This window comes from Pan troglodytes, chromosome 15 (genome assembly GCF_028858775.2).
Source record: "Pan troglodytes isolate AG18354 chromosome 15, NHGRI_mPanTro3-v2.0_pri, whole genome shotgun sequence".
Taxonomy (NCBI): domain Eukaryota; kingdom Metazoa; phylum Chordata; class Mammalia; order Primates; family Hominidae; genus Pan; species Pan troglodytes.
Window position 1 is genome coordinate 67,151,938 of NC_072413.2, and position 26,095 is coordinate 67,178,032.

General features: G+C 42.5%; 1 long non-coding RNA gene across 2 annotated transcripts in view; it reads right to left on the reverse strand.

The window, feature by feature from the left end:
* Positions 1 to 19,752: 19,752 nt before the first annotated feature.
* The window catches only part of LOC104002083 (uncharacterized), a 74,300-nt gene continuing 67,957 nt past the window's right edge, over positions 19,753 to 26,095 (reverse strand). For both annotated transcript variants that reach the window (XR_010151173.1, XR_008539258.2), the window contains one exon: positions 19,753 to 21,232. This is a non-coding gene — a long non-coding RNA (uncharacterized LOC104002083). The remainder of the gene's footprint in view (positions 21,233 to 26,095) is intronic.

Consider the following 26,095-nt stretch of genomic DNA (forward strand, 5'->3'; position numbering starts at 1 on the left):
TGAATAATATCCAACAAGCACAGGCAACCAAAGCAAAAATGGACAAATGGGAACACATCAAGTTAAAAAGCTTCTGCACAGCAAAGGGAACAATCAGTAAAGTGAAGAGATAACTTACAGAATGGGAGAAAATAATTGCAAACTACCCATCTGATAAGGGATTAATAGCCAGAATATATAGGAAGCTCAAACAACTCTGTAGGAAAAATTCTAATAATTTGATCAAAAAATAGGCAGAATATTTGAATAGACACTTCTCAAAAGACATACAGATGGCAGACAGGCATATGAAGAGGTGCTCAACACCACTGATCATCATAGAAATACAAATTAAAACTATAATGAGATATCATCTTACCCTAGTTAAAATGTCTTATATCCAAATGACAGGCAATAACAAATGCTGGCGAGGATGTGGAGAAAAGGAAACCCTAGTACACTGTTAGTGAGAACGTAAATTAGTACAACTACTATGGAAAACAGTTTGGAGGGCCGGGTGTGGTGGCTCACGCCTGTAATCCCAATACTTTGGGAGGCCAAGGCAGGTGGATTTCTTGAGGCCAGGAGTTTGAGACCAGCCTGGCCAACCTAGCAAAACTCCATCTCTACTAAAAATACAAAAATTAGCTGGACATGGTGGTGCACAGCTGTAAACTCAGCTACTCAGGAGGCCGAGGCACAAGAATCGCTTCAATGCAGGAGGCAGAGGTTGCAGTGAGCCAAGATTGTGCTACTGCACTCCAGCCTGGACCACAGAGTGAGACTCTGTCTCGAAAAAAAAAAAAAGAAAAGAAAACAGTTTGGAGTTTCCTCAAAATACTAAAGGTAGAGCTACCATGTGACCCAGCAATCCCACTGCTGGATCTTTCATATACTGATTTCCTTTCTTTCCCAAAAGAAAGGAAATCAGTATATGAAAGAGGTATCTGTACTCCCATGTTTGCAGCAGCACTGTTCACAATAGCTAAGATTTGGAAGCAATCTAAGTGTCCATCAACAGATAAATGGGTAAAGAAAATGTGGTACATATATACAATGGAGTACTATTCAGCCATAAAAAATGAGATCCTGTCATTTGCAATAACGTGGATGGAACTGGAATCATTATGTTAAGTGAAATAAGCCAGGCACAGAAAGACAAACATCGCATGTTCTCCCTTATTTCTGGGATCTAAAAATCAAAACAATTGAACTCATGGACATAGAAAGTAGAAGGATGGTTAGCAGAGGCTGGGAAGGGTGGTAGGTGGCTGGGAGCAGGAGAGGTGGGGGTGGTTATTAGTGAGTGCAAAAAAAAATCATTAGAAAGAGTAGATAAAACCTGCTATTTAATAGCACAACAAGGTGACTATAGTCAATAATAATGTAATTGTACATTTTTAAATAATCCACATTTATAGATCAGGCATATGGAAATGAACTTGAAAATGTAGGTAAAACTGGCTTCATCCCACTGTAGGAGAGGCAAGTCAATTCAACTGCCACTGGACAGAATTTACTTGCATGTCTATAGATAAGAATTATTTTGCACTCTGCTGTCAGTTATTTACAATTTACAGAGTTGTAAAATACCTCACAAGCAATAAAAGGGTAGAATCAGATACCTTGGAAAGTTGTGCTCTAAAGAATGTACAGTTTTCCACTGGAAATACCAGTTACATTTTTGCTTATTCCAAATTTCCTTATACTTCTCATCCTTGAGGTATGTGAAAATTGAGAGCATAAAAAGCTACCATTTAGGTGAGCAAAAGGGAAAATGTCTTTAAGAGACTGCCAGATTTTAATAAAGGTAAGAAATTGGGGGAAATGCTTGGGAATGGCAGGGGCTTTTGCAGGTTATGGATCATTAGTTCCAGAGAACACAGTGGAAGAATTTGGAAGGGGAGGGAAGGGAAGGTAGGATGAGGCTGGGAGAGAAGTAATGTTGTAGGGAATATTATAGGCATAATAATTCATTCAGATGGCAATTCTTGAGCCAGATGTGGTACATGCCTGTAACTCCAGTTACTAGGGAGGCTGAGGCAGGAGGACTGCGTGAGCCCAGGAGTTCAAGACTGCAATGCATTATAATCACACCTGTGAGTAGTCATTGCATTTCAACCTGGGCAACGTAGTGAGACTTCATCGCTTTAAAAAAAGAAAAAAGAGGCTGGGTGCGGTGGCTCGCGCCTATAATCCCAGTACTCTGGGAGGCTGAGGCGGGTGGATCACTTGAGGTCAGGAGTTTGAGGCCAGACTGGTGACCAATGTGGTGAAACCCCGGCTCTACTAAAAATACAAAAATTAGCTGGGTGAGGTGGCACACACCTGTAATCCCAGCTACTCAGGAGGCTGAGGCAGGAGAATCACTTGAACCCGGGAGGCAGAGGTTGCAGTGAGCCAAGATTGCACCACTGCACTCCAGCCTGGGTGACAGAGCATGACTCCGTTTCAAAAAAAAAAAAAAAAAAGAAGCAGCAAAAAGAATGGCGCTTCTCAACTGGGGAAGGATGTTGCCCCTCTTCCCCTCTCCTTTAAGGTTGTCAGATAAGGCATAAACCAACCAGTTACATTTGGAATAAAGAAGTTTTTGGCTGGGTGCGGTGGCTCACGCCTGTAATCCCAGCATTTTGGGAGTCCAAGGCGGGTGGATCACCTGGGGTCAGCAGTTCAAGACCAGCCTGGCCAAAATCGCAAAACCCCCTCTCTACTAAAAATACAAAAATTAGCCTGGTGTGGTAGTGAGCACCTATAATCCCAACTACTCGGGAGGCTGAGACAGAGAGAATTGCTTAAAACCTAGGAGGCGGAGGTTGCAGTGAGCTGAGATCACACCACTGCACTCCAGCCTGGGCGATAGAGCAAGACTCAGTCTCAAAAAAAAAAAAAAAAAGAATTTTCTGTAAATGTGTTCTGATTTTTTGTTTTCACTTTGTTAAATCTGGCATTCCTAACCTAAGGGAACATTTGTCAATGTCTGGAGACACTTTTTGGTTGTCAAAACTGTGTATAGGAGGGGGTGCTGCTACTGGCATCTAGTGGGTTCAGGCCTAAAATGCTGCTAAATTCTTACAATGCACTGGAAAACTCCTCACAAGAAAAGATTCTCCAGCTCAAAGTGTACATAGTGCCCAGGTTGAGAAACCCTGCATTCGAACAATGATCTCTATATTATTGAATCACAAACTTACCTTTAAATATTTTTCAACATGCTCCCTAAGTTATTCATACATTAGAAGCATGTAATACAGTCCTAATATGTTGTGTACCTTTTAAAATGACAAAAATGTTTTAAAGTTAAAGGACAAAATGATGATGCTGCCGAAATAAACTCAGTATTTTAAAATATAACATTTTGTGTATGATGGCCCTATCTTGCCCTACAAGCCAGGCCCTACTTTGGGAATAGGCGTCATCCATTGACTTGGGGTGGCAGGGCCCAGTGGTCTGCTTCTAACTAGATTTGTCTGACACCTACTTTGGAGTCCATATGTGTTTGTCAAGCCAAAGACCTGTTTTCTGTACTTCTCAAACTTGTGGAAGAGGCTTCAGGCACTTATCTCCTCAGCTTTCTCTAATCCAAGTATTCTTTAGCCCTGCTGAAGCCCTGGAGGGTCCTGTGGATCCAGCTGGAACTGGCCAGAACAGGCTTACTGAGGACTGTGTAGCCTTCAGTGTCGGAGGTTCATTTTCCTCGCCCCCAAAATCCTCTAGTGGCTGTCAGTGCAGTCTAACCCTGGCCTGACTGTCCCTCCAGCCTGGTACCATTTTACCCCACCTACACTCACTCTGCCCCCAGTATATCCTGAGGCCTCAGACCTAGCCTTCCTTCCTCTGTACAGAAAGCCTCTTCTCCACCCACCCTAACTGGGACACCATTGTAGGGACCCACCTGAAGTGTTCCAGAGAAGACCACCTGTACTGATTGACAGATCTGAGAGAAGTGAACAGCTTTCCCACTGGAGGGTGATGCCACCTGGGCTGGTTCTAGTTAAAAGCCGGTGGCCTCGTGTTTGCTAGCAGCATGGGGTCACATGGAACTGACAGAAAAAGACTCTTATGGCCATTTTGGCCCCCTTCCCTGCCAGCGCGTGGCAAGAGAGCCCCTAATATAAATGTAAGTGCATCTGCATGTGTGTTGGTGTGTGTGTGTTTGTTGCATTATGTTTATTTTATTTACTTATTTATTTTTTAAGAGACAGGGTCTTGCTATGTTGCTCAGACTGCTGCAGAACTCCTGGCCTCAAGTGATTCTTCCATCTCAGCTCCTGAGTAGCTAGTATTACAGGTGCCAGCCACCCTGCCTGGCTATATTTTATACATATATTTATGTATATTACTTTATATATACATATATGTAATTATATAGTATATATATTTATTTGTGTGTGTGAATATATAGATAGATGTATGTGTGAAACATATTTATATACACACATACACACATATGTATATGTTTCCTTCTTGCCTGCATGAAGAACCACCACCACAGACTGGCAGACAGTGCTACAACATTGTGTGTAAAATCATCTATATTCTAATTTTTATTTCTATGTTGATGCATATATTTATGTTACCTGTTTCTTTAAATACTTAAAATATATACACTTACGTATGCATATAAAAATTACATTTATTATCTGTACAAAGAAAACCCTCTTTTTTTGAGACAGAGTCTCACTCTGTCACCCAGGCTGGAGTGCAGTGACATGATCTCTACTCACTGTAACCTCCGTCTAATGGGTTCAAGCCATTCTCCTGCCTCAGCCCCCTAAGTAACTGAGATTACGGTGTGTGCCACGATGCCCAGCTGCTTTTTGTATTTTTAGTAGAGACGGGGTTTCACCATGTTGCCCAGGCTGGTCTTGAACTCCTGACCTCAGGTTATCTGCCTGTCTCAGCTTCCCAAAGTGCTGGGATTACAGGCATGAGCCACCTGCCCAGCCTAAAAAAAACTTTTTTTTGCTCTTACTAATTTATTTTTAAGAGCAACTTTATTGACCCTGCTTTATTTCTGAAATTGTGGTTTAGCACATTATATTATAATTTGAGGCTGGGTGCAGTGGTTCACGCCTATAATCCCAGCACTTTGGGAGGCCGAGGCAGGTGGATCACTTGAGGTTAGGAGTTCAAGACCAGCCTGGGCAACATGGTGAAACCCCGTCTCTGCTAAAAATACAAAAAATTAGCTGGGTGTGGTGGCAGGTGCCTGTAATCCCAGCTACTCATGAAGCTGAGGCTGGAGAATTGCTTGAACCCGGGAGGTGGAGGTTGCAGTGAGCCAAGATCGCACAACTGCATTCCAGCCTGGACAACAGAGTCAGACTCAATCTCAGTAATAATAATAACAATAATTTCAAAGCCTTGTTTCTATGATCTGTTTAGCTTATTACTTGATGGAAATAAACCTGACAAAAATAGGAACTCTAAATGGAGGAATTATTGTCTAGGCTTACTCAATAATGAAATTGGTTTTTCAATTTCATTCACCAATTTGTGAAGGTTTTTACTGAAATTCAGCTAATTTTTATCTTCCATGATAGTCAGCTGTCTTTGCAATTAATCAGAAAACACTATATTTTTATATATGAGCATTTCTATAAGTTATATACTTATATAATTTTTAGCAAAAAGTCACACCAAAATGGAAATGCTTCCAAATATAATTTTTCGAAATACTCTTTTGCAATAGCTTTCCAAAAAGCAATTATTTCCCCACTTGTCAAATTATCAACCCTACCTTAAAGAAATGGAATTTTAAAATATTGCTTATTAGTATCTGTAAATAGCATATACTGACAGCCACCTTATTATCATCGAAAAAGGCAACACAGTTTGAATGCTTGTCTTTTTGTCAAAGAAAAGTGCAAGTTATTTATAGATTCTATTTTTAATACTCTGACAAGAAAGACCAAGCAAACCTCTGAGTGAAGTCAAACATCTTCATCATCAATCACCATTTCATCATAGACTACTGTATTATAAAGATTCTGCTATGTAAAAGTCTTTTTTCTACAAAATTAGCATATTGATGTCATCCCTTAGGCACAAAAAAATATAATATGGGGAAGCACCACTATCATTCCATCTGTGCTGTGGAACTCCTATGTCTCTCTCAAGATATTGAAATGACTCATAACCAGCTGGCATCCAGACCAAATAAGGATGCCAGTGTCTATCTGCATATTAAATACTAGCAAAGGTGAACTTCTTTTAGATTTAAAAAATATAAATAGAAATCTAACATTGCCTTCCAGTGCCCTAATGGATCATCATGCATACCCTGGACATGCCCATCCCACTCTGCTGTGGGACCCTTGTGTTAGAAAATGGGGTCACTGGACTATTTGTACTTCATTATGGAGGAATATGAAGCCTAAATGAGGTCAGTAAATTGAAGTCAGAGAGGCCTGGGTTAGAACTTCCTAAAATGTCTCCATCATTCATCAGCTAAGTAGTCTTATACAAACTGTATAATCACTGTGCTTCTGTTTTTACATTTGTAGAGCAGAATAATATTGTAAAATAGAGATAATGACACCTCATGGAACTGAGAAAGGATTACATAAAGTAATTTTGTTAATAGGACCGTAACATCTTCTCTAAACCCTCAGAAATTGAGCATACTACCCACGCCCTTGCCCTTAGCCTTGACCTCCCCATCTGCTTCACAAGGATCATGGAAGCCATGAGTTGAGGACTCCAACCAGGTCTCTCTGAGGCAGGGGGAGGGACTCAATTCCAGAGATAGGGCTTAGACACTGGACCAGATTGAGGACTAGCTGAAATGGGGCCAGGGTGAAAGCAGTTTTCAATCAGACACATCCACCAGTATGCCATGTCAATTTACTGTTGCCATGGCAACACCCTGGCATTACCACTCCTTTCCATGACAATGACCCAATGACACAAAAATTACTACCCCTCCCCTAGAAATTTCTGCATAAACCGCCCCTTAATCTGCATGCAATTAAAAGTAGGTATAGGGTGGACACCATAATCCCAGCACTTTGGGAGGCTGAGGTGGCAGATCACCTGAGGTCAGGAGTTTTAAGACCAGCCTGGCCAACAATGGCAAAACCCCGTCTCTACTAAAAATACAAAAATTAGCCAGGCGTGGCGGCGGGTGCCTCCCAGCTACTCGGGAGGCTGAGGCAGGAGAATCACTTGAATCTGGGAGGTGGAGATTGCAGTGAGCCGAGCTTGCACCACTGCACTCCAGCCTGAGTGACAGAGTGAGACTCTCTCTCTCTCAAAAAAAAAAAAGTGGGTATAAATATGACTGCAAAACTGTCCTGGGCTGCTCCTCTGCCTGTGGGGGTAGCCTTGCTTGGAAGGAGCAGTCACAGAGCTGTAACACTGCCTCTTGAATAAAGCTGCTTTCCTCTATCTCTGGTTTGCCCTTGAATTCTTTCCTGAGCAAAGCCAAGAACCCTTGCAGGCTAAGATTCACTATGGGGCTCGCCTGCCCTGCGTCATCTCCACTGCAAAACTCCTTATCCAAGTACCATCTTATCCAAGAACCATCTCATGTTATTTTCTCATTTTATCTTTAACTCATTCCATCAGTTATCCCCACTTTCTACTACACATTAATCCACTCCAGTGCTACTAACCTTTCTCCTTAAGTTGTTAAGTTTGTCAAGTGTCTCCCAACATTGAAAAAAAATTTTTTAACTTAGGTAATAAGTTAAAATTCATATTTACCCCCTCTCCCAATCCCACTTACCCTCTGAGAGGAAACCATGATTAACAGTTTAGCATTTATATATTGTATTAGTCCGTTTTTACACTGCTATGAAGAGACACCCAAGACTGGGTAATTTATAAAGAATTTAATTGACTCATAGTTCCACATGGCTGGGGAGGCCTCAGGAAACTTACAATCATGGCAGAAGGGGAAGCAGGCACGTCTTAAATGGAGGCAGGTGAGACAGAGTGTGTGAAGGAGGAACTGTCAAACACTTATAAAACCATCAGTTCTGGTGAGAACTCACTATCATGAGAACAGCATGAAGGAAACCACACCCATGATCCAATCACCTCCCACTAGTTCCCTCCCTCAACATGTGGGGATTCTGGGGATTATAATCCGAGATGAGATTTGGGTGCAGACACAGAGCCAAACCATCTATATCTACCTCATTATTTTAAATTCCTGCATAGCATAGTGTCCCATAGTCAATAAATATCTCTTGAGCACACTGTTCTATGCCCTGACGATATGGCCTTGAACAAAGATGGATAATATTCCCTGCCCTTAAGAAGCTTATATTCTAAAGGCAGTGGGACACAGAAAGCAACTAAGGTAAACAAGTAAAAATATATAATTTTTTTTTGAGACAGGGTCTTGCTCTGTTGCCCAGGCTGGAGTGCAGCGGTGTAATCTCGGCTCACTGCAACCTCTGCCTCCTGGGTTCAAGTGATTCTCCTGCTTCAGCTTCCTGAGTACCTGAGATTACAGGTGTGTCCCACCACGCCAGGCTAATTTTGTATTTTTAGTAGAGACAGGGTTTCACCATGTTGGCCGGGCTGGTCTCAAACTCCTGACCTCAATTGATCCACCTGGTTTGGCCTCCCAAAGTGCTGGGATTTCAGGCGTGAGCCACCGCGCCTGGCATATAATATGTTTTTCCTCAGTCTCCCCAGTAGCTGGGACTACAGACCTGCACCACCAAGCCCATCTACTTTTTGTATTTTTAGTGGAGATGAGGTTTCACCATGTTGGCTAGCCTAGTCTGGAACTCCTGGGCTCAAGTAATCTGCCTGCCTCGGCCTCCCAAAGTGCACCACTGTGCCTGGCCTATAATATATTACATGGTGATAAGTACTATGGAATTTAAATAGGGTGGTTATGGAATATGTCGCTGAGAAAAGTGACATTTGAATAAAGATTTAAGGGAGGTGAGGGCGAAGCACTCATGGATATCTAGGGAAGAGCCTTCCAAGGAGAGGAAACATTGAGTGCAAATGTCCTGAGGCAGGAGAATGCTTGCCATTGAGTCACAGTTGCAGTATCCATATTTAGGCAATGCTAATACTTCTCAAATTCAGTCAAGGTCCTACCTGAATATATTGAAACCTAAAGACAAATTGTCAAGTCAATCATCACCAGCAATCATTACTATAAAACTATAAGGGAAATCAGAAGAGATTACCTTTTTTGTACACACATAAAAAGTTGGAAGAACATATGCATAGATGTTAGTGTGCTCATTTCTTTAAGTGGTCATGATGTCATAGTTGACATTTATAACTGCTGTTTTCCACTATACATTCATTATTTTCTCTTTTTTTTTCTTTTTTGAGATGAGGTTTCATTCCTGTCACTCAGACTGGAGTGCAATGGTGCGACCTTGGCCATTCCTCGGCAACCTTCACCTCTAGGACCCAAGCGATTCTCCTGCTTCAGCCCCCTGAGTAGCCCATGCCCAGCTAATCTGTGTGTGTGTGTGTGTGTGTATATATATATATATATACTTTGTAGAGACAGGGTTTCACCGTATTGCCTAGGCTGGTCTCCAACTCCTGAGCTCAAGTGATTCATCCGCCTTGGCCTCCCAGAGTGCTAGGACTATAGGTGTGAGCCACCATGTTTGTTCTGCACTTACTATTTTCTTTATCTTCCACAAGAACCTTTTTTTCTGGTCTAGGTTCTTAACCTGGTTGGGGAACCAAACCTTCATTCCTGCAGGATCTAAATTTTCTTCAGCATTCTGCCTTTTTCTGGTTGCTTTAATTTTCCATTAATCTTTCCTATTAAACATGGAGTGCTCAGAGGCTTCCCAGAGAATCTCTTAGATTCAAGAGAAACTCTTGGGTGCATGTCCTCATTGTGTTACAAAGACTCAATTCCCTTTCAGTAATTAGGATCAATCACTTCAGCCAGTTGAGCAATATCTTCTTGGCTATTGGTTCAGTGGCTCCTCAGAGCCCAAAATGGCCAGGTGGTATCTCAACTTCTCATTCAATGGAGCTAGTGTTGTGTTTCATGATAGAAGCATTTCTCTGTGGAAACAAAGTTCATCAAACCTGCAGAACTCAAAGTTGCAGAGGTGGGAAGTAAAAATCCCACAAGTTGGTTATTAGGTTAAGAATGAGAAAAGTCACTTACATGTCCAACCATTTATTCCTGGACCCATGCATTCTGGCTGTGGGAGAAACAGCATGATATACGGGAATATATATGGAATTTTGTAAGACAAAACTTCAGTCTTTCAGGATGCTATCTCTCAACAGGTGCTGGTGCTGAAACCAAGCCATCATTAGGCTAATCCATCATTCCACCAGGCTAGATGCTTCTGGGTAATGAGGCATGTGGAAAGATCATTTTTTCCTTTACATCATTGAATGTAGTTGCAAGATCTGCTTTTAAATCTTGACAGTTGCAGCATTTATGTCATATCAGTGTCAGTCTCTGTTGATTATCTTTTCTCTTGAGAAGATGTGCTACATAGTTTTGTTTCTTCATATGTCAAATAATTTTGTTTATTTCTGAGACAGGGTCTCCCTCTGTCACCCAGGCTAGAGTGCAGTGGTGCAATCATGGCTCACTGCAGCCTCAAACCACTGGGCTCAAGTGATCATCCCACCTCAGACTCCTGAGTAGCTGGGATTACAGGTGTGTGCCGCCATGCTTGGTTAATTTTTTAAAATTATTTTTAGAGACGAGGTCACCCTATGTTACCCAGGCTGGTCTCAAACTCCTGGGCTCAAGCCATCCTCCTGCCTCAGCCTCCCAAAGCAGTAGGATTACAGGTATAAGTCACCACACCCAGCCATTTGTCAAATAATTGAGTTGTTTTCTGAACATTGCAAATGTTACGTTGTGAACACTAGATACTATTATGTTCCTTAAAGAGTTGAAAGCCAGTTGCAGTGGCACACGCCTGTAGTCCAAGCTACTTGAGAGGCTGAGACAGGATGATTGCTTCAGCCCAGGAGTGTAGTGTAGTGCACTATTATCACACCTGTGAATAACCACTGTATTCCAGCTTGGGCAACATAGTGAGACCCTGTCTCTAAAAAAAAAAAAAATGAAAAATAAAAAATAAAGTGTTGATTTGTTGTTATATGTTTGTTTTCGCATGCTATTCATTTGGTTGGACTCATATTGCAAACTCTGACTCTGGGCTGCAGAGTGAATCTCAGCTCACTTATTTTATCTTTGGTTGGGTTACTTGCAGTGTACCCAAAGCATGTATGGCTCAGGGGTTCTCCAGATCTCCAGAAAGTTGAATAGCTTTTTCTGCTTTTTCTTTTTTTGTGTTTTTTGTGAGACAGTCTCGCTCTGTTGCCCAGCCTGGACTGCAGTGGTGCAATCTTGGCTGACTGCAACCTCTGCCTCTCAGGTTCAAGCAATTCTCCTGTCTCAGCTTCCCAAGTAGCTGGGATTACAGGCATGTGCCACCACACCTGGCTAATTTTGTCTTTTTTTAGTAGAGATGGGGTTTCACCATGTTGGCCAGGCTGGTCTCAAACTCCTGACCTCAGGTAATCTACCCGCTTCGGCCTCCCAAAGTGCTGGGATTACAGGTGTGAGCCACCGCACCTGGCCTGTTAGGTGTTTTTGTTTGTTTGTTTGTTTTTTAGCATGCCATTAATTTAGATGGACTCAAATTGCGAACTCTGACTCTGGGCTACACAGTAAATCTCAGTTCAGTTCTTTTATCTTTGGTTGGGTTACTTGAGGTGTACCCAAAACGTGTGTCTCAGGGGTTCTCCAGAAAGTTGAACAGTATTAAAATGCAAATAATATGGCTCTCCTTCTCTGGGTCTCTCCTTTCTTGAATTCCTTCTCACCGTCCAGCAGCTAGTTTTCCCCAACTCTTGCCTCTGGTTTTTCTGGCCAGAAATACTGTGGATTTTTTTTAAATCAGTGTTTTAGCACCACAAATAGCACTGACTGAAGCCTGCCCTCAAGCTAAAGATGGTAAAAGATGGAAAATTCACCCCATGCTATTGCTTTCTTTTAGATGTTAACTCCCTGTCAGAATCTATCTACTTTCACTCATTCTCCGGTGCATTCAGAGAGTTATTTTCTGGTGTGTTTTGTCCAGTTTGTATTTGGTCCAGCAGGGGCTTACTAGAACATACCGTAAGTGAACTCCAGTAACATTTTCTCAAGCTGTCCATTTAACTGCGGACACCAGGATCAATCAACACTGCCAAAGAGTCTCATATATTAGAACTTTCTGAATGCCACTTCATTCCTTTTGCTCATTATGATGCCCACATAGTGTTTTTTTTATATGAAATTTTTATTTGAAAATAGATTTAGGTTTACAGAAGACTTGCAATGAGAGTATAGAAAGCTTCCATATACCCCCACACCAAATTTCCTCTATTTTTTTTTTTTTTTTTGAGATGGAGTCTCGCTCTGTTGCCCAGGCTGGAGTGCAATGGTGTGATCTCGGCTCACTGCAACCTCTGCCTTCTGGGTTCAAGCAATTCTCCCGCCTCAGTCTCCCAAGTAGCTGGGATTACAGGCACCCACCACCATACCCAGCTAATTTTTGATTTTTGGAAGGATGGGGTTTCACCATGTTGGCCAGGCTGGTCCTGACCTCAGGTGATCTGCCCACCTCAGCCTCCCAAAGTGCTGGGATTACAGGTGTGAGCCACTGTACCCAGCTTCCTCTATTATTAATATCTTAGTATGGTACATTTGTCACAATTAATGAACCAATATTGATACATTATTATTACCTAAAGTTCATACTTTACTCAGATTACTTTATCTCTTACATAATGTTCTTTTCCTGTTCCAGGATCTAATCAAGGACATCACATTACATTTAGTCATCATGTCTCCTTAGGTTCTTCCTGGCTGTAACCAGTTCCCAGACTTTCCCTGCTTTTGATAACTTTGACAGTTTTGAAGAGTGCTGGTCAAGTATTTGGTAGCATGTCACTCAACTGGATTTTTTTTTTTTTTTTTTTGAGGCAGGGTCTCGCTCTGTCGCCCAGGTTGGAGGGCAGTGGCACGATCTTGGCTCACTGTAACCTCCTCCTCCTCTTCCCAAGCTCAAGTGATCCTCCTGCCTGAGCTTCCCAAGTAGCTGGGACTACAGGCACACACCACCATGCCCAGCTAATTGTTTTTAAAATTTTTTTATAGAGAGGAGGTCTCACTCTGTTGCTCAGGCTGGACTTGAACTCCTGGCTTCAAGTGCTCCACCCACCTTTGCTTCCCAAAGTGCTGGGATTACAGATGTGAGCCATATCTGACCTCAATTGAGTTTTGATTGATATTTATTTCATTGTTAGACTGGCGTTATGTGCTTTTGGGAGGAAAGCTATAGAGGTGAAATGCCATTCTCATGAAATCATATCAACTACACATACTGCCAGCGTGACTTATTGCCTTGATAAGTAGTGTTTGTCAGGTTTCTACACTGTAAAGCCACTCTTTATCCCCTTCTTTTTCATATTATACTCTGAAAGGGAGTCTATACATTGTCTCTTGACCCACATTGTCTTTGTCCTCTGTCACCCCAGGATCCCATCACCTCCGTCAAAATCAGGGAACCCATCTCAACTATAACATCTTCCTTTATCATATCTACCTACAGAAAACAGCGACCATAGCGTTTACAAGGATATTGGTACCCATCTGCTAATGTATTTCTCAGTGCCTTAGTGGAGAGCATGTCCTCTGGGATCTCTTAGGTGATATAGTGAGAGGGTGGCCATTCATATATTATAGATTCACTCCAACATTTCTATCTCCTTAAACTTTGGGATTGCGTCTTCTAAATTATGCCACTAAGTTCTTGCATCTCAACACTATTGAAAGTAGCCTACTGCTGAAATAAAGTTTCAGGCAACCAACCAAGTAACTATTAGAGAGGTTTCCAGCTGCACAAGCTAACACATTAAAACCAGAGTTTGTGGTAAAAGCACCCATGCTAACAATTCAACCAAATCCAGTGTTACATTCTGTCTTCTTGGTCTGTTTCCTTCTTGGAAAGGAAGAATCCTCCCTTTCACATGTTCTTCACATTTCTGCAGATAAAAATTAGCAAAATATTGAAAGAATAAGTTATTTCTTCCCAGCCACACTGTGGAACATGCCGGGATCTAACCCTAGCTATAGATGTGGAGCTGTGGTTCTCAACTGGGGATGATTTGTTTCCCACAGTACATTTGGCAATGTCTGGAGACAATTTTGGTTGTCACAACTTGGAGGGGAAGGTGCTGCTGGATCTAGTGGGTAGAGGTCAGGAATATTGCTAAATATCGTACAACACATGGGACATCTCCTCCCACAAAGAATTATCCAGCCCAACATGTTGGGAAATCCTGATCTACAGTTAACAATGGGTGGTTGGAGTTAAACTAGAGGAAAGTAGGCCGGGCGCCATGGCTCACACCTGTAATCCCAGCACTTTGGGAGGCCAAGGTGGGTGAATCACCTGAGGTCAGTAGTTTGAGACAAGGCTGGCCAACATGGCAAAACCCCGTCTCTACTAAAAATACAAAAATTAGCTGGGCGTGGTGGTGCGCACCTGTAATCCCAGCTACTCAGGAGGCTGAGGCAGGAGAATCGCTTGAACCTGGGAGGAACAGGTTGCAGTGAACCGAGATCGTGCCACTGCACTACAGCCTGGGCGACAGACTGAGACTCCTTCTCAAAAGAAAGAACGAAAGAAAGAAAAAGAAACTAGAGGAAAGTAGACATCCTTCAAGTGATTACATTTTTTTTCTTTTTTCTTTAGAGATGGGGTCTCGCTATATTGCCCAGGCTGGTCTCAAGCTCCTGGCCTCAAGGTGTCCTCCCACCTTGGCCTCTCATAATGTTGGGATTACAGGTGTGAGCCACCATGCCTGACAGAAATGATGTTATTCTAGTGCCTTTAAGGGAAGAAGGACTGCTTCTACTGGCCTTGTAGATGTTTAGAGAGATTGGACATTGTAGAACTTCGACTTTCTTTGAGTCAACCCAATACTCCCATTCCCAGTTTCAGTGTTATGCCCCTCCCAGTCAGTGCCCTATTTTTCACTAGAGATATCTGGCAAGGATGTGAGATCAAATTGTATTGTAACTCTGAAAATTGCACAATTAAATTTTATGTTTGATTTTTAGAAAGATAAGTCTGGAGGTACAGGAAATAAGGAATTCTTTTAGGGCTGCTGTAGAAGTTTTGTACTCTGTGACTTGAACTGAATGTTTTTTGTTTGTTTGTTTTGCTTTTTTGCGACAGGGTCTCACTCTGTCTGTCGCCCAGGAAGGAGTGCAGTGGTGCAATCATGGCTCACAGCAGTCTTGATCTCCTGGGCTCAAGCAATCCTCCCACCTCAGCCTCCTAAGTAATGGAGACTACCAAAGAGTCTGGTACAAACCGGCCACCACGTGCAGTTAATTTTATATTTCACTATGTTGCCCAGGCTGATCTCAAACTCATAGGTGCAAGCAATCCTTCCACCTTGGCCTCCCAAAGTGTTGGGATTACAGGAGCGAGACACTGAGCCTGGCCTGAACTGAATGCTTAATAACCTGTACTTTTAATTTATAATAAGTTCCTCGGTGCATTCAAATAAAGCCATGAATAACCTAGAGTTGTTGTAGATATCATTGTCAAACAGTCAAATGTGGCTCCTAATTACTTGCTTTAGTAGGCACTTCGACAAAGTTGATTACAGACGATAAGCTGATTATTTGTGATGCCACTACATTCCATTTTCCATTGACAAGTGGCTCAACATTGCATTTGAGTTTAAGGATATGACCAAATAAACTCCTATAATAAATCCTATATCTGAAAGTCTGTTCCCTGGAACAACTCCTGGAAAACCATTTTCTGTACTAGTCAGGATTCAATGAAGAAATGGAAGCCATAGGAGTTATTTTTTTCAATATAAAATATATTAATTTTCATTGTGGTAAAATTCACATAATAAAATTTATCATCTTAACCATTTTCACGTGTTCAGTTCAAGTAGTATGAAATAGATTCATAGTGCTGTGCAACCATCACCACCATCCGTCTCCAGAACTTTTCATTTTGTAAAACTGAAACTCTGTACCCATTAAACAGTAACTCCGGCCAGGAGTGGTGTCTCACACCTGTAATCCTAGCACTTTGGGAGACTGAGGTGGGTGGATCACAAGGTCAGGAGTTCGAGACCAGCCTGGCCAATATGGTGAAACTCCATCTCTACTAAAAATACAAAAATTACCCGGGCATGGTGGCAGGCACCTATAATCAATCCCAGTTGCTTGGGAGGCTGAGGCATGAGAATCACTTGAACCTGGGAGGCAGAGGTTGTAGTGAGCCGAGATCGTACTACTGCACTCCAGCCTGGGTGACAGAGCAAGACTCCTTCTCAAAAGAAAAGAAAAAAAAACCCCATAACTCCTCATTTCCCCTCCCCCCAGTCCCTGGCAACCACCATCCTACTTTCTGTCTCTATGATTTTTGACTGTCCTAACTTATGTAAGTAGAATCATATAGTATTTGTCTTTTGGTAGCTGGCTTATTTCACTTAGAATAATGTCCTCAATGTTCATACATGTGTCAGGATTTCTTCCTTTTTAAGGCTGAATAATATTCCACTGTAGGTATATACCACACTTTGCTTATCGGTTCATCTGTCAGTGTACACTTGGGTTGTTTCCACATTTTAGCTATTTTGAATGTTGCTGCTATGAACACAGGCATGACAAAAACAAACATCTCTTCTTTGAGACCCTGCTTCTGACTCTGAATATATACCCAGAAGTGGAATGCTGGAAGGAACTGCCATATCATAGCAGTTATCTTTTTTTCTTTTTTTTTAAAGATGGGGTCTTGCACTGTTGCCCAGGTTAGAGTGCAGTGGCATGATTACGGTTCACTGCAACCTCTGCCTCCCAGGCTCGAGTGGTCCTCCCACCTCAGCTTCTCAAGTAGCTGTGACCACAGGTGCACAACACCACACCTGGCTAATTTTTTGTTTTGTTGGTAGAGGCAGGGTTTTGCTATGTTGCCTAGGCTGGCCTCGAACTCCTGGGCTCAAGCAATCCACCCGCCTTGGCCTCCCAAAGTACTGGGATTCCAGGTGTGAGCCACCCCTTCCCCCTGGCCAATCTTAACTGAGAAAATTAATATAAAGAATTATTAGAGATATCACAGGTATTGGAGAATTAAAAAGGGAAAATGGAACAAAGAAGTAGTGACTGTAAGAAGTAACAGGGGAAATAAAAGGTCAAGATTGAGATTACTGGGACCAAACACTTGAAGGAGCCCAGCTAATTTTTGTGTTTATAGTAGAGACCGTGTTTCACCATGTTAGCCAGGCTGGTCTCGAACTCCCAACCTCAGGTGATCCACCTGCCTTGGCCTCCTAAAGTGCTGGGATTACAGGCATGAGCCACCGTGCCCAGCCCAGAACAATTTCTTTATAACCAGCACAGTTAGGCAATCATTGTTCAGATTACATACAACGACATGAGGGAGAAGCAAGAGTCTAGGACATTTCACAGGTTTCTAGCTTTAGTAACTAAATGGAAAGTGGAGAGAGGGGTAGAATGTATGTGGAGTAGGGAAGAGCTAGTTTGTAGGGATTGTAAATATACCAACCCCAACAGAGTTGATATATTTAGAGAGCCTGGACTCTAATATAGCACAATTCAAAATGTGGCCTCTTTACTGGCCAGTCTGCAATTTAAAAAAATTGTAGTAAAATACACATGAAGTAAAATTGTCCATTTTAACTTTTTTTGAGACAAGATCTCCCTCTGTCACCCAGGCTGCAGTGCAGTGGCACGATCATAGTTCACTGCAGCCTCCTGGGCTCAATCAGTACTCCCACCTCAGCCTCCTGAGTAGCTGGGACCACAGGCAGGTGCCATCACTCCTGGCTAATTTTTTAAATTTTTTGTAGAGATGGGATGTCCCTATCTTGCCTAGGCTGGTCTTAAACTCCTGGGCTCAAGTAATCATCCCTCCTCAGCCTCCAAAAGTGCTGGGATTACAGGCAGGAACCACCATGCCCAGCCCCTTTTAACCATTTTTAAGCATACAGTTCAGTGGCATTAAGTACATTCACATTTGTTGTGCAACCATCACCACTGTCTCCAGATTTTTTTCATCATCCTAAACTGAAACTCTGTACCCTTTAAACACTAACTCCACCCTCCAGGCCCTGGTAATCACTATTCTACTTTTAGTCTCTATGAATTTGTCGATTCTAGGTACTCCATATAACTAGAATCATACAATATTTGTCCTTTTGTGCCTAGCTTATTTCACTTAGCATAATATCTTCAAGGTTTATCCATGTTGTAGCATCAGTCAGAGTTGCATTCCTTTTTGAGGCTGAGTAATATTTCACTGTGCATTTATTCCACATTTTATGCAATTTGTTATCAGTCCTCAACAAGATAAAAGCTTGTCACAGAATGTAAAGCAACTGTGTCACTAAACACCAGGTTTAGTTCCCTTAGCATTTTTGTAGGAAGATTTTCTCTTTCTCAGTGAAGGAAGCAGAATGCTGATTTACATTCTGGAGTGAGGTCCTTATCTCGCTTTATCCTAGTACTCTGAATAGCACTGGTATAGTAAGTATTTAGAGATACAGCTTTGGACTGGAGATTTGAGAGTCATCATCCTACAAAAGAAAAAAATTCCAAACCTGGACTAGGATGCAATCTTTTTGCATGATGTAATTGAAAGCTTCCTTCTAGCAAGAAATTAGGATTTCTTGTAAAATGCCTACACAAATTTCTAATAAATTAATGGGATTAAAACTTCTAAGAAACCAGTCATCCACCCACTTACTTTTCAGTTAAGAGCCCAGTGAGTGACTTACCAAATAGTCTTTTCTTTTTTTTTTGAGACAGAGTCTCGCTCTGTTGCCCAGGCTGTAGTGCAGTGGTGTGATCTCGGCTCACTGTAAGCTCTGCCTCCCGGGTTCACGCCATTCTCCTGCCTCAGCCTCCTGAGTAGCTGGGAATACAGGTGCCTGCCACGACGCCCGGCTAATTTTTTGCATTTTTAGTGGAGACAGGGTTTCACCGTGTTAGCCAGGATGGTCTCGATTTCCTGACCTCGTGATCTGCCTGCCTCGGCCTCCCAAAGTGCTGTGATTACAGGCGTGAGCTACCATGCCCGGCCTTTTTTTTTTTTTTTTTTTTTTGAGGCAGTCTTGCTCTGTCGCCCAGGCTGGAGTGCAGTCATGCAACCTCGGCTCACTGCAACCTCCACCTCCCAAGTTCAAGCAATTATCCTGCCTCAGCCTCCCAAGTGTCTGGGATTACAGGTGTGAGCCACTAGGTCTGGCAAATTTTTGCATTTTTAGTAGAGACGGGGGTTTCATCATGTTGGCCAGGTTGGTCTTGAACTCCTGACCTCAGGTGATCCACCCCCTCAGCCTCCCAAAGTGCTGGGATTACAGGTGTGTGCCACCACACCCTGCCTCTCTCTCTCCTCTCTTTTCTCTCTCTCTGTCTCTCCTGCACCTCCCACCTCTCTGACAGGGTCTTGTTCTGTTGCCCTGGCTGCAGTGCAGTGGTGCCATCATACATCACTGTAACCTCAAACTCCTAGGCTCAAGCAATCCTCCCACCTCAGCCTCCCTAGTAGCTGGGACTACAGGTGCACATCACCATGCCCCGTTAATTAAAGTTTTTTCTGTAGTGATGGGATCTTGCTATGTTGCTCAGGCTGGGCTCAAGCAATCCTCCTGCTTTGGCCTCCCAAAGTGCTGGGATTATAGGCATGAGCCTCTACACCCCACCTGAAATCAATGTTCTGAATAGAACAGTGAGAAAGGGAAGTCAACAGAAACTTCTCAGAACAGAATTTATTTGTATATCTAAAGACGATAATTATTTATGTTACTCTTAGTTTTCTACAAGTTAGAGTCTATCTCTTTAGAATTGTTAAATACCTCAAGGACAATGAAAGGTATAAACCCCACAGAATCTGATAAGTTGGAAAGGGATACTTAAAACAATGCAGTTTTCCATTTCTCAATAATCTTTTGGTCCATTTCAAAGTCTTTTAGACTTTCCCCCATATGCTACTATAGGCCTGCTCTTATACTATAGGCCTTGCTATGAGATGGTAATGAAATTTCCCCATAGGCTTATAGCAAAATTATCTGAAAAACTTTAACACTTGGCTTCTAACATTGGCTGCTGATTTAGGGGAGTTAAGCAGGAGTCTTGAAAGTAGGTACTTTCACTGAATTGGCATGTTTGTTATGGCATCCTATCCTTAACTAGACAAAGAACTACCTACTCTCTCCAGGGAATCAGTCCTGAGTCTTTTGTACCAGGCAGTCATTTGGGAGCTGGGGAAGAAATCCAGTGGTCTAATGCTTCTGAAATAGACTTTGAACCAACTGTCCAATTTCAGCCCCCACTTTATCCCTGCTTCTGGGGGCACCTGGTGCTGCCAATTCTTGAACCTTTGGTGGTTCTCTGGGGCAAATCTGGCTTGCTTTTGGCTATCCCCTTTGATAGATGGCAAGTCTGCTAATTCAGCTCACACTATCCTCCTGCTTTCCAGCTTCCAAAATGTTAATAATTTGATCTCCTCTACTGTTCTCTGAGAGACGGATTATATAAACAGACAGTAGCCAGACCATATATGACAATAGAACTCTGACCCACAACCTCTGCAATCAGCCAGCCTGGGCAGGGCTTGGTCAATGAGTCAGCTTCCCTATATTTTGCCCCTATTTTCAACACAGGACCAACCAGAGAAAGCCAAACCATTACACAAGAAGCCCAGCCTCTAGTTAGCCCACCTGCAGTTTCCCCATGACAATGATCTCCAGTCAGAGCATACCGAAGCCTTCCCCTTTGTTCACTACAGCATAAAGTGTTTCCACTCCCTGCCTGCCTTCAAGTCTCACCAAAGTATGGTGGTATGGTGGCGGACTCCCAACGACGGCAGCCTCTGCATAAATATCCTCTCTTCTTATCTGAGTGGTTTTCATCATTTTCCTTATCTTTTTGATTTTGAAGCTTTATGTTAAAGTACTTTTTTTAAACCATTGTTCTAGAGGGATTTTAGAAGGAGGTGGGTTGTGTGTGGTTCAATCTATCAGCTTTAACTGGAGATCTCTTTCTGTGTTCTTTCCTCTGTGACTAGATGTCAGCTGTCCATCCCCTACCCTCCACCTCCAGCAGGCCCAGAAGTCACCTTTGTATTTTCCTCTTGCAAACCTGGATGCAAAATCCAATATGTATTCAAATTCCTCCAAAGAATCCGCTGGATCAAAAGGATTAGAGAATGACATAGACTTTGCTGAACCTTACCTGTGGAAGATAGAAGATGAAGTTAGATAACATTCACAAACCCCGTAGCAACTTAAATTCAACTCCCCAAACATCTTAAACATTTCTTTCTCCCCTAAAGTCTCTCCTCTGTAGATATCTTCTTTCCAATAATTTTGGAGCCTTGCTGATTCCCTTCTCAACCTTTGGTTGGCTCACTGAGCTTTCTAATTCCTTATCCTTCTACCCTACAAAGCAATTCAGCTCGGCACCTCATTTTGCCCCAAACACACCACTTATTGCAGAAACAAAGAAGTTCTCTAAACCACCAAAAACCCTTCTCATTTGCTAACAAACATTCTTTCTTGTGTTTCCAAGTAGCTCCAGAGCTTCTTGAGTGCACAGACAATAGCTATATATTTTATAGTCTGTATAGTACCTAATAATATTACCCAAATTTATAGAGGAAAGGAATCAGTGGGTAGAAAGGATGGATAGAATATCATCAGAAGGGCCGGGCGCAGTGGCTCATGCTCGTAATCCAGCACTTTGGGAGGCCAGAGCGGGTGGATCATGAGGTCAGGAGATCGAGACCATCCTGGCTAACGTGGTGAAACCCCGTCTCTACTAAAAATACAAAAAATTAGCCGGGCGTGGTGGCGGGCGCCTGTAGTCCCAGCTACTCGGGAGGCTGAGGCAGGAGAATGGCGTGAACCCGGGAGGCGGAGCTTGCAGTGAGCTGAGATCGCGCCACTGCACTCCAGCCTGGGTGACAGAGCGAGACTCCATCTCAAAAAAAAAAAAAAAAAGAATATCATCGGAAGGGGCCAGGCACAGTGGCTCACACCTGTAATCCCAGCACTTTGGAAGGCTGAGGTGGGAGGATTGCTTGAGGCTAGGAGTTTGAGACTAGCCTTGGCTGCACAGCAAGACCTTGTCTCTACTAAAAATTAAAAAATTAGTTGAGTGTGGTGGTGCACTCCTGCAGTCCCAGCTACTTGAGAGGCTGAGCGGGGAGGATTGCTTGAGCCCAGAAGTTTGAGGTTGCAGTGAACTAGGATCATGCCACTATACTTCATCCAGCCTGGGCAACAGAGCAAGACCCTGTTTCTTAAAAAAAAAAAAAAAATCAATAGAAGGAAAGATTTTTCAGAAATAGTCTATCAGGCAGCGATTCCTCTAAATTTTGACCTCCATCATTATCTTCTACCTTTTTTGTGTATCTTCAGTGCTGGGCATTGTATTAAATAGGTTTTAGTTGACTGGTGTGGCATGCATTTATCATTAATATCTTTTGTCCATATCAGTTAGGGATTGGATTCTACCACTAGTAACATTGACTGCAGTAGCTTAAGAAAATTAGAGGTTTATTTTCCCATGTAAAAGAAGTACAGGCTGAGTGTGGTGCCTCACGCCTGTAATCCCAGCACTTTGGGAGGCCGAGGCAGGTGGATCACGAGGTCAGGAGTTTGAGACCAGCCTGGCCAATATGGTGAAACCCCGTCTCTACTAAAAATATAAAAAATTAGCCAGGTGGAGTGGCATGCACCTGTAGTCCTAGCTACTCAGGAGGGTGAGGCAGGAGAACCACTTGAACCTGGGAGGCAGAGGTTGCAGTGAGCCGATATCAGGCTACTGCACTCCAGCCTGGGCAACAGAATGAGACTCCATCTCAAAAAAAAAAAAAAAAAAAAAAGAAGTTCAAAGTTCAGAGGTAGGTTGCTCAGGGTTAGTATGGAAACTACAGAAGGCATCAGGGATCCAGGCTACATCTACCTCTCCACTCCGTCTTCCTAAGCACCTGGATTTCATTTTAAATTGCCACTGTGATGGCAGAGAACTGTTGGAGCTTCAGCTATCAGGTCTTAGTATAAGCAAGGAAGAAGGGGAAGGGCAATGACAAAAGGCAAAAGAGGCCTTGTGGGAGTTGTCTCTCCCCTCATTATTAATGAGACAGAATCTCTGTCTACCAGGCTAGAGTGCAGTGGCCCAGTCATGGCTCACTGGCAGCCTTGCCCTCCCTGGCTCAAGCAATCCTTCCACCTTGGCCTTCCAAGTAACTGAGACTACAGGCACAAACTACCATGCCCAGCTAATTTTTTACTCTTTTGTAGAAACGGGGTATCCCTATGTTGCCCAGCCTGGTCTTGAACTCCTGGGCCCAAGTGATCCTCCTGTCTTGGCCTCTCAAAGTGCTGGGATTACAGGTGTGGGCCATCACACCCAGCTCTGTCCTATTTATCCCCTTTTTCTTTTCTTTCTTTCTTTTTTTTTTTTTTTTTGGGACAGAGTCTCTCGCTCTGTCACTCAGGCTGGAGTGCAGTAGTGCAATCTCAGCTCACTGCAACCTCTGCCTCCCAGGTTCAAGCGATTCTCATGCTCCAGCTTCCCAAGTAGCTTGGATTACAGGTATGTGCCACCACATCCAGCTAATTTTTGAATTTTTAGTAGAGATGGGGTTTCACCATGTTGGTGGTCTTGAACTCCTGACCTCAAGTGATCCGCCCACCTTGGACTTTCAAAGTGCTGGGATTACAGGAATAAGCCACCGCGCCTGGCCTGTCACCTTTTTAGAAACATTACCAAAAGTTCCATGCAAAAACTTTTGCTTATAACTAATTAGCCAGAACTTAGTCACATGGCCACACCTACTCCTAATGAAGACAGAAAATTGTATTTTGTAAATGCAATTGTTTAATGCCCCCTAAGTGGAAAGGGAGAATGCATACTAGGTGGGCAACCAGCACTTCCGGCCACAGTTCCTCGTGAATTTTCTGCACATGATGTCCCATGAATCCCTAGCCCAGTGCTTGACATTAAGTTGTCCTTGGAATGAATAAACAAATGAATAAAGTATTTTGGATAGTTCACACAATAACCTTTTTAAAAAAAATTAATTGACTTTATTTCTAGAGCAGTTTTAGGTTTACAGAAAATTTGAACAGAATGTGCAGAGAGCTCCCACATACCTCCCCTCACCACATGCAGTTGCAGTTCCATCTATTATTGACATCTTGCATGGGTATTGTACATTTGCTACAAAATTATATTGATACCTTATTAGCCAAAGTTTATAGTTTACATTAGAGTTCACTCATCATGTTGCACAGTTCCACACATTTTGACAAATGCCCAATGTCATGTATCCACCATTACTGTATCACACAGAATAGTTTCACTGGCCTAAAAATCCCCTTGCTCCAGCTATTCCGCCTTTCCTCCTCCCCTGGAATCCCTGGCAACCATTGATCTTTTTACTATCTCTACAGCTTTGCCTTTTCCAAAATGTCATACTGTTGGAACCATACGGTATGTAGCCATTGCAGACTGACCTCTTTCACTTAGCAATATACATTTAAGGTTTCTCCATATTATTTTTTGCAGCTTGATAACTTCTTTCTTTTTAGTTCTGAATAATATTCCATTGTAAGGATGTACCAGTTTGGTTATTCTTTCACCTACTGAAAGACATCTTGGTTGTTTCCAGCTTATAAATAAACCTGCTGTCAACATTCATGTGCAAGTTTATGTGTGGTCCTAAGTTTTCAACTCATTTTGGTAAATACCCAAGGGTGTGGCTGCTGGATTGCATGCTGAGACTATCTTTACCTTTATAGGAAACTGCCAAACTGTCTTCAGAAGTGGCTATACCATTTTGCATTCCCAATAGCAATGAATGAGAGTTCCTGTTGCTCCACATCCTTAGCAGAATTTGGTGTTGGCAGTGTTTTGGATTTTAGCCATTGTTTAACCTCCACCCCCGAGACTCAAGCGATCTTCCCACATCTGCCTCCCAAGTAGCTGGGACCACAGGTGTGTGCCACCACACCCAGCTAATTTTTGTATTTTGGGTAGAGGTGGAGTTTTGCCATGTTGCCCAGAGTCGTCTCAAACTCCTAGGCTCAAGTGATCCACATGCCTAAGTCTCTCAAAGTGCTGGGATTACAGACGTAATTTCCAAGTACATGGAGTTTTAAAAATAATCCTTTCTTTCCCTTCCTTCCTTCCTTCCTTCCTTCCTCTTTCTTTCTTTCTTTCTCTCTCTTTCGTTCTCTCTCTCTCTTTTTTTTTTGATGGAGCCTCGCTCTGTTGCCCATGCTGGAATGCAGTGGCACGATCTCGGCTTACTGCAACCTCCGTCTCCCCAGTTCAAGCAGTTCTCCTGCCTCAGTCTCCCAAGTAGCTGGGATTACAGGCATCGGCCACTGTGCCTGGCTAATTTTTGTATTTTTAGTAGAGACAGGGTTTCACCATGTTGGCCAGGCTGGTCTTGAACTCCTGACCTCAGGTGATCCACCTGCCTCAGCCTCCCAAACTGCTGGGATTACAGGCATGAGCCACTGCACCCAGCCTCATTATTGATTTCTAACTTAATTGCAATGTAGTTAGAGAATGTAATCTATATGATAGCAATTTTTTGCAATTTGTAGAAAGTTGCTCAATAGCCTACATTTTAAAAAATTATTTGATTTTAAAAACAGCAACCTGTTAGATAATCAATGGCCTAAATCAAAATTAATTTTCGTAAATCTTCCCTGTAAATGTGAAAAGTATATTTGAGAACAATTTGTGTTTTCACATCGTTGAGGACATAGTTCTTTTCTTTGTCTTCCTCAGGAATGGAGGGTTCTATACATAGTTCTATACATGCTCCTTAGAAAAGGTTAATTAATTATGTCAGACATTCCCATAATGACTGGTGATTCTTGGATGTCTTCTCATATTTAAAAGTGAGAAACTGTATTTTAAAAGCTGATTAGAAATTCTGTATGCACAGATGAGTCTTGTTGACTGGGCCTTAATGTAGAGTGATTGCTTGTGAACCCAGACAGTTCTTTATGAAATCCTCCAAATGTCAATATTCTGCTATTCTTTTTGTTTTTAATTTTTAATTTTTGTGGGCAC